The sequence below is a fragment of the Rhyacophila brunnea genome, unplaced genomic scaffold (assembly GCF_057557595.1).
Source record: "Rhyacophila brunnea isolate RB1 unplaced genomic scaffold, BYU_Rbru_1.0 scaffold_79, whole genome shotgun sequence".
NCBI lineage: Eukaryota > Metazoa > Arthropoda > Insecta > Trichoptera > Rhyacophilidae > Rhyacophila > Rhyacophila brunnea.
The window spans coordinates 1,612,332-1,622,621 of NW_028233349.1; positions in this window are offsets into that span (position 1 = coordinate 1,612,332).

Here is a 10,290-nt window from a genome sequence, read left to right on the forward strand (position 1 = left end):
TTTCGATACCATACTAATGTTAAAAAATTATTCAAGGTTTGAAAAATTTTATTTTTTTATTTAGAAAATAACTTATAACAAAAATAGAATACGAAATATAATAAATAAAAATTAAATATAAGCAGGGTGTAAAAAACATAGATTTCAACCCCCTTAAAAAATTACGAATATGATTAGAAAGAAATTACAATCGAATAATATAAAAATTGTAGTAAACACCGCATATTTTTACCAAATATTTTCAAGAAACCATATTATATAAATATAAACCATGAAGGTCAACTATCTTCATCAAATGTTTGTGGTTTTAAAATTTACTGTATCATATTTAGACGCATATGTTATTCTATATTTTTTCCAAATTTCATAAACGTATAACTTAAGATATTGCTAGATCAACCGATAAATGTGCATTGAATTTTATATAATTTGTATAATACATTAAAAAAGTCATACGATTCATTTTCACGTAAAAAATAGAGCAAACAACAGAACTGTCATTCTATAAGCTACAAAAATAGATTTTATAGGCAAACCAGATAAATGAAGAACTTAAAATGCAACAAACATAGCTACATTTACAAAACAGATTTCTCTAGGGCAATAAAATACTTTTAAAATTTCAAAAATCTAAATAGTAACAATTTCTTTGTAACCATATAACGAATATTCGAAAATATCCGGTGAAGTAAAATTGTTCGAGATTTTTTTGTTTTACATATTTATCAAATATTTATTGCAAAATATTCATAGATGGAATAAAAAAATTAAAATAAAACGATATTTTATTTTGAAATCTATCTATAGATCTTTTTTAACGTGAAAAGCGGAGTAAAGTATGTTGAAGTTTTAAAGATGATAAAAATTTCGCTTTAAATTGCATACATTCTAATAATTTGACATGTAAAAAAAAGAAGTGTTAGTACTAAAAAATTTAATTATATTATAAATTTAGGTTTTCCCGCTGCACAAATGATGCAAATTCTCTGTGTCATTCGAGAAATAAAAAAAATTTACTTTTATTTAGAAAATCGTTAAAAAGATGATGTTTAAATTTTCTCTATGTGCACAATTAAAGTACAAAAAATGTTTAGATCAGTGTGATGTGCAAGATATAGATTTCTTCTAGTCCAAAATTTATCTGATCCGTAATGGGTGTATCGATTTTTTATGATTAAATAAAATTAAAAGAACCCCATCAAACTCGATGAAGAAGAAAGGTCAATTGTAAAACAACCTTCTAACCTCTCTTAAATTGATATCCATGAAAAATAACATGAATTTTATCGTTGTACCGTTAGGGAGTAAGATCTTCGTAAAGTTTAAAGTGTACTCAACTATAATATAATGAATCACATTTTCGATGGGATTTTTTAAAAATGGAATCTAAAACCAAATTAGTCAGACATTTTTTCAATCGATTTCATTGCTAATTGAATTATGTGAGGATTGGTTTGGAAAAATATATGCTGTGATGTGTAAATGCTGCATTTATAGAATACTTTAAGATTTCTCGTATTTAAATTTCATCGGATTTTTCTCGTATCTATTGACCTGCTAATATGCGTGTTTATACATACTTATCAACCATTTTTTATGAAATATTAGAAAATATATTGCTAGATGCGTTTCGTTCAGACAGGAACTAAATCTAGAGATAATTTATTACAGTACTCCATCATCTAATTAAATAACGTTTTCTAGCTACTAGATATTTTTAGATAGAAATCTCAGAATCAAATAATATGGATAAACGCTAATCTCTGTCTATAAATATAAATTGTATTGCAAAAACAATTTACCAAAGATATTATGATGCATATAATAAATGAATTGGCCCAGTAAAAAGTATAGAAAACATATGTGCATTAAAAAATTATAAATATAAAATATGTAATCCCAAGAAAATTCGCAATCTTATCAGACCGTGAGTATGTTTATAAATATTTAACCTAGAAACATCGGTGTTATAAGTTTTAATATAAAATCAACATATAAATAGATATAAACTTCAACCTAAACGAATATCAAAAATGGAATAATAACATTAATCGCAACTTATATTAATCAGGAGAAATAAGATACTTCTTTATTTTCTTTAAATAGATAAATCATGGGTTAGATAAATTGAATCAAAAATAGTTTATATCAAAAAAATAGCAAACAATAGATTATGAACGTGATTTATATGAATTGTATTTTTGTTCTTCTATAATATAAATACCAGTTTGATCATGTTTTAAGATTATAAAGAGTGACCTTTTTATATTCACATAAGCACCATAGTGCTTATAAATTAATGTAGAAAATATATGGGAAAAATTATATATTTGCTTAAATAAAAGCTTTTGAATGTTAAATCAACACATAAAATTTCTAAAAAAATAAATATTTCAGAGATAATAAAATAATGAAAATCTAGATTATATTTAAAAATCAAAATCAAACTTATTTGAATTAATAAGAAATATGTTGCTTCATTATATTTCAATTTAATATAAAGACTTTTTAGCTATGAAATTGTTGTGAGGTTTATTCCACTATCAATATCGACACAATTAATATTTTTAACGATAAATATATAAAAAACTAGTCAAACCTATATTACCAAAGGTTTAAAATCCATGCTATAACTTGTTCCTATTATAATATAGATAATAGTCTTTCTTTCTAAGACTAAAAATCTAGAGATCTATTTCATATGCCATTTTGAACAATAAAAGATATACAAGCAATAAAGGTTTATCGATTTAGAAGAAAAAAATAAAATATGCATAATGTAAATGTAAAACAATAAAAAATTTTTGCGATAATTTTATTAGAGCTAATCATTTTTCTCTTTTAAAATCATTATAAAGAACTAATTTTTATTTTATATTAATCTTACTGATAAGAAATATAAGAACAAGGGATTTATGATTCTTGATGCATAGATAATATAGCAAGAATTTTATACGATATTTTATTGTATTACTATGATTCATTTTTCATATATTTTCAGTTCTTTGTGGTACATTTAAATTATCTAAGATGGTATTAAAAAATACTGGGCCTAATAAAATCTAATCATAATTTTCGTATTTATTGTAGTGAAATTATTTATATGGGTTTCAATATAATCTTTAAGTTGGACTTGGTGCTTATTGGTTAATCCAGAAAGAAAGTTATTGTTGTAAAATAATAGATATACAACTACATCAAAATCCTGTCTGCATCTACAACAACTAGATGATAAACTTGGAAATCTTTCACAATGGCTGTAAACTTGTAATGATAAGCCAAAGAAAGTAGCATGAATCACAATTGCCGGATAGAAATATGATCTTTACAGAAATGTCAACATGTCAGCACTATAATAAACAAATAAAACAGACGACTAATGTAATCCGATGTAGAAAAATGTCCCTTCGGATTACATACATAAAATATAGAAAATACTGACAGATGCATTGAATTTTTCACATAAAAAAAATTACAAAAAATCAAATAGAACTAGAAAACTCGGTTCGAACAAGTAATTGAAAAAAATAGCAATAATAAAATATGATACAAAAATCAAAACATATATGTAAATATCATATGATCGACCAGACATTTTCTTGTGCTATAAGAATTAAACTTGATAAGTTGGTAGAAATCAAAATAACTAGTATTGATAATCTGACGATGATATAAATGAGAAGGTAAGAAAAAAGAATCAAAGAGCAAATAAATTTTTCACCTTTAAAAGGTCAGAACTCGATATTTCAATGGTAAAAACTTGGAATGGTAAAGCTATACAATATAAATCGTATATTAAAGGGCTGGGAATTATTATGTGCAGAAGAGTACACCCAAAAAATATGATTGGGGAATATTTTTTGGCATAAAATTTAAAGACACGAAGATTCACCGAAAAAAATGTACATATGATAAATAGAAAAGAAATACTAGCATAATATGTTTTATAGAGAAACTAAAGTTCTACTTGAACAACTAAAATAAGAAAATAATTAAATTTACCAACAAATAAAAATGAGATGTAAATCAAAATGAAAAAATATGAATAGAAAAGAAATAGTATATAAAATAATTGTATATTACGGAACAAATAACTACGTTTTATCGATGTTTAGGGTTTTTTTTATTTAAAATCATTAGAAAATCAAATCATAGATGATTTGTTATTATTTACGTTCGTTTAATTATTTAATAATCAAATGTAGTATTCGTTGAAGCTTTTTCAATTTATAACCATATAATATATAGTATATAATGAAAAAATCATATGTAGACTACCTGAATCTAACAAATAATTATATTTTTTTACTTTTTTTATAGCAAGATTATTCAATTAAAACTATATGATGTCTAAATAATTGTAAGGAAAAGTAATCTTTCAGCATTTTTGTTAGACTCATAATAAAATATGAAAAAATGTAAGCGTGAAGAGTTGGATAATATTGCAAAATTTTAATATTCAAACACACTAAACAGATTATAATTTACCATATACAGCTAAAAAAATTAGATATATCTGAAATGATAAGAAAATATATCAAAGGAACATGAATTTGATATGATCAGTTTCGAAAGACTAGCATCTATCAAAAAGAAAGATCATTTTGGCTGAAAAAATAAAAGTTTATCATAATTTTTGTTTATTTGCATCAATTTAGATGGTTTGCAGATAATATTATTACAAGTATTATGATTTTGAGATCTATATAGAGCATATTAAATTTTAATTATACAACAATTTGTATTTATTTTAGAAAAATTTATCATCATTTTTTTTTAAAGTATAACAAAATAAAAAATAAAATGTGTATAAGGGCATAGTATTCACATACTATTTTCAGATTCTCTAAATTTTTAAAAGGTATTTTATCCATGACCATCTCATGTTTAAAAATGATTCGGCCATGAATTTAACTAAAAATTATGCGATATTAGAAAGTAAAAATAGGAAACGGATGGATAAAAAACCATAATTATGTCTATAAACTAAACAAAATAATATTTAGTGTTAAATAATTACAAGAAAAATTATTGTATATATCACAAAATATTTAATTATAGCGAAAAAAACATTTTTTTTCATAATTTGTGCAGAATGTCTGTAATACCCAAAAATTTTGTACTTTATGATATTGACTATAAAATATGCAAATTTAGCAAGCTACATACAAATAAATATGTCTACTGATTATAATTTTATAAATATCATTTTTATTGAACCATACTGCCCTAAACAATTTTTTTGCACCAGATATTTATAAAATTTATTTCTATAACAAATTACTTTAGCACACTTTTATATTATTACAAACGTATTCAGAACTATATTTGTTTTTTTTAATGGTTATTTTTTTTCATATATTTATGGTATTTGTTTTTTAACTCATAATATATTACATGCTAGTAGACTTGTGTATATTAAAGAATTTGATATAAATTAAAATCTTTTTTTACATGATATAGAGAAAAAACGTATTTGTTCAAGATATAATAACTGCCTGTATTTTTATTTACATCTATAAAAACAAGCATAAAATAAATTCCGATATCAAATGCCGTCAAAAGAAGATGATTGCAATTTTTCGTTTTTATTTTATGTATAAATTTGATATTTTTGATTTTATATTTCTAGTTTTTAAGTATTATAAAGTTATGCATCGGCTATCGTTTAATTTCTGTGTGTATTTCGATACTTTGGTATAATTAAGCCGAATCTCTTATATGAGTCTACTAAGTAGAAACGAACTTTTCCTTCGTTTTGAGCACATTTTTTTCTAAAAAATATAAAATAACACACTTGGGGTGTTTTAAATGTTTTTGAAGTATTGACTACTGTACAATATAAGAATTTTCATATATTATCTTTATTTTCGCTTTGATTTATGCGATCATAAATATATCTAGGCTACATAAATAGTTGTAATCTCTACATATTTCAGAACACTAGTATACATGAATAAGACATTTTTCATTGTTAATTGTTCTTAAACTATTAAAAACAAGAACTAAATTTAATGATTGTTTTACTATTTTTCATATAAGAATATTTCACAAATTTATAAGTTCCATTTTTATGCCGTGAATATAACAAGAATTATCTTCGACATATATAAAATAATTTTTTAACCGATACGAAAAAAATGAGTTTTCAGCGTCTTTCAATGTAAGTAAGAATTAATATATGTATTTTTGTTGTAATGCTATTCAAAATTCATATATTTACTGGTTAAATTATGTATAAAAAATATTTTTCTGGTTCTTTGACATGAAATAACAGCTTTTTTATAGTTTAATAATTTTCCGAGAATTTCTCTTCCCCTAAATGCCAACTATTTCATAAAATAAGCTGCTATTTAAATGATAGCTTGGTCTGTGTTATTAATAGACAAAATATTTTTTTTTCTGCTGAAATGTAATTTTTATAAATTATATCTACCGCCAAATAACTTTTTTAAATCACGTATATAGCTGTACCATTAAAACCGATTTTATTCATATATTACCATTTCTTTTCATTATCATTTAGAAAGAAATATAATCTAATTTAAGCAAAAAACTTTCTCTTTTATGTCAAGGATATATCAGATATGTACCACTTGATTTGATATTTTTTATATGTGACAAACATAAATATTTATGTGACAATATTAAGTTGTTTATGCATTATACCTAGAATCATATAAAATAAAAATTATAGGCTATAATTTTTGCACAAAGGAGTCAGAAAAAACCTATAGACTTACTTACATATTTAAACCGATTTTAATTCGTATAAAATTATTTTTGACCCTTTAACAGTATGGTCGGTTTATTTCAAAAACGCAATACATGTAGATGTAGGCTTTATTTATTTCATTTGTTTATATAAAGCGAAAGTAATATTGACGTATAATAAAATCAATCAACAACGTTTTATCATAATATATTTTTCATTTCATGGCACAACATAAAATTATGAAATCTTAAGAAATGCCTTTTTACATTTTAAACCTCTTATGTGTGTATCCAAAAAATCCTTTATCTCTATTTTAATATATTTTTTTGCAATTTTTCTTAATTAAATACATTTTTTATAGTTCTAATAAATATAATGGCAAAATTTTTTTATTAATACAAATATGACGAAATTTTTACTATAAACATGCCCGATATTAATGAAAATACATGCAATTAACATTGAGCAACAAAATATAGGTATAACTAAATATTTAAAAAAACTAAATGCACATTACATATATATTTTAAGGTAATAATACAAGTTAAAAATGCAAAATAGCAGTGATAGTACGCAAAAAATACCATATGGTATATTTTCAGAAAAATAAAACATAAATAATTAAAATCAAACATTTAAAGCCCGAAAGTAAAAAAATAATTTACGCTTTGTTTGTAAATGTAATTTACATGATTTTTTTATATTTACAGTTCGAGCTAAAAATGCACGATTTGTTTAATTATTACTTCTTTCTTGATATCATAAAGTCAATAGAATAAACTAAAAAGTAAATTACAATAGATCAAATAAAAATACACTAAAATATATGAATTTATGTAAAATAATATAGTATTGTATTTAAAGTCAATTCTAACATTCATCTGTTAAATATTACTATTTGTGCTATAAATAATATTTCAAAGTTATAAATTGAGCTTTGATATTTTTTCTAATGCATTATTCGAATTTTTCTATTTAATGTTATTATATATTATAAAAATTGACAATATAACCTTAAGATTGATTTATATAAAACTTTCATTTTATGCTTCATACAATATATCGTGTATCATAATTTTTCTTTCCAAGCATATATTGAATTCTCTTGATAGATTATAAAAATACACAAACAATTATTACATTTCATGCTTTTAAAAGACCTCTTTTTTCTTTAACAATCGAATGTCAATACTTTCGTTACAATTATATTTATAATTCTAATCTTAGATGAGACATGTCTTATTTGATATTTTATATCTATTCATAATCATATCCACATCTATTTCACTCTTAATCGGATGACGATTTAAATTCTATCATGTTTGCCAGTTCACCAAAAGCTAAACAAATCATTTAACATAGCCAAAGAGGACTTTATTTGCTCGAACATTTGTTTTTTTACCGTTTCATCATTTTAGAACGATGATACAGTGTTTTTAATTTTGAAGGAATTATTTGATCATGGGCCAGTCTTTAAGTGTTTAAAGCAATGAATGTAGCTAGATGGATTATGATCTTATTTGGTAATTGTAAAAGGATATTGTATGGGTGAATAAAAATTTAAATATTTAAAAAACATAATAGCTTGAATATTGACACCGTATAATTAGATTATGCATCTAATTTATTATTTATTTTCTCATGAGTAATAAAATTAATAAAGCTACACCATTATTAAAATTTCATTAAACTCATCAATTTTAGGGTAGATAAATACCGACACAAAAAATAAGAAAATAAAATTTCATTATATGATAGAAAATTCCTTGATAATTTTTATCGTACTTTTTTGCAACCCTGTGTATATAAAATGCAGATGAAGCCTTTTTAATATTAAAATAATATCCTATTTATCAAATTAAATTTAATCGAAGTAATAGACGCGGTGATTGTTTTCACTGTATATTTTGATTAATGTATTTTTAAAAGTGATATGATTGCATTAAGACGTTTTATAATCATGTGAAAAGGTGTTTTTTTACGAAAAATATTATATAAATAAAAGTATTTTATATTTATGGGCTAAAATTCGAGTTTTTGTTCCCTGGCACAGCTTGTTTGATTCTCTGTATCACAGCATATTTATACTTTCGGCTATATTCTCCTCTCCAAAGTCTTCTTCATGCCCCACCTTCTATCGAGACCTTTTAATTCAAGGGTTTTTCTCCGTCCCAAGGTTTGAATATATGCCACAAACTGGTTCATAACATCTAGTTCCTTAGGTTAACTTTGATGATATCATGTCACCACACCATTCCATGTTATAACATATGAGAAAATTTGTATTCTTGCCTTTGTATGTTGCTATTAGCCCAGATGGTAGCAGTCATATTTTCTTTTGTTGAACTAATACAGGTATTAAATTTAAGATATATTTTTTCTTTTTAATTACTTTTGATGCTAAATATGATAAAGTAACTGGTTTATCTGAACTGCAAATGATATTTATTAATTGATGTTACGTTATTCATTTTGGGCAAATTGATTTATTAAATAAGCATACTTGGTAAGATTACTATGTATGAATTTTCAACAATGAAATTATGACTGTAAGCTTTTGTACACTAAAAGAATAGAAAATTATATATTATATATACGATAGTTCGTAAAGTTAATAGTTTAATTGGTTTCAAAATTTGTTCCCTACACATAATATAGTTTTTTTAGAATATGTGATTTTAAGGTATAAAAATATCTATAAATGAAAAAATATAAAGAAATATAAATAATTTTTTTTTAGGTATTGAAGAACCAATGCCTATGTTTTTATAATGTAATTCACAAATTTAAACTTGCTTTCAAAATATTTAAGTGACAAATTTATCTTTCTATGTGGAATTCTTATTGAAAATATACGTCAATGTTAGAAAAAAACCAAAATTTACTATAAAATGTGTGTTTTTGGCACTATTTTTAGATTAGTTCATATTCTTACTTAGGGGTTGTGATAATTATATATTTAATAGGGCAAAAACTCTGCAAGACACTTGAACTCATCTCATTTGAGAAAAGATGTGATTCTGATTATAAAATAAATTTGGGAAGGTGTCAATAGTCCATCAAGGAGCAGTATAATGTTCCCGATGGGCTATCTACGTCTCAATAGATGTAATTGTTTCATAGAAATTTAGCCCAATAATAATTTTATAATTTTGTACAGATATATATGCTTTGTTATATGTGTACAAAAAACAAAATATAATTTTATGCATTGATGATTAAAAACTATGTGCAAATAATAAATTTACATAAGCGAGAATAAAAATCCACAAAATTTTATATATAATAAAAAAGAAACATCTCTGTTATTACAAATTGTGATTTTATAAATTCAATTTTATTTGTATTTAATGCCTACAAAATTTTATATACAGTTGTCTCGAAACGATTCGTATAAATTTTATATGAAAAAATACATAGATGATTTCTTAGTACTAATAATTTTCTTTTACAACGATCTAAATATATATCGAATTCATTTATTTATAATAAAAATTATTTCCATAAATGCATTATACTCCATATCAATTTAATAGTTTATAGGGTGCAATGGATCATTTGATTTGGAAAAGCTT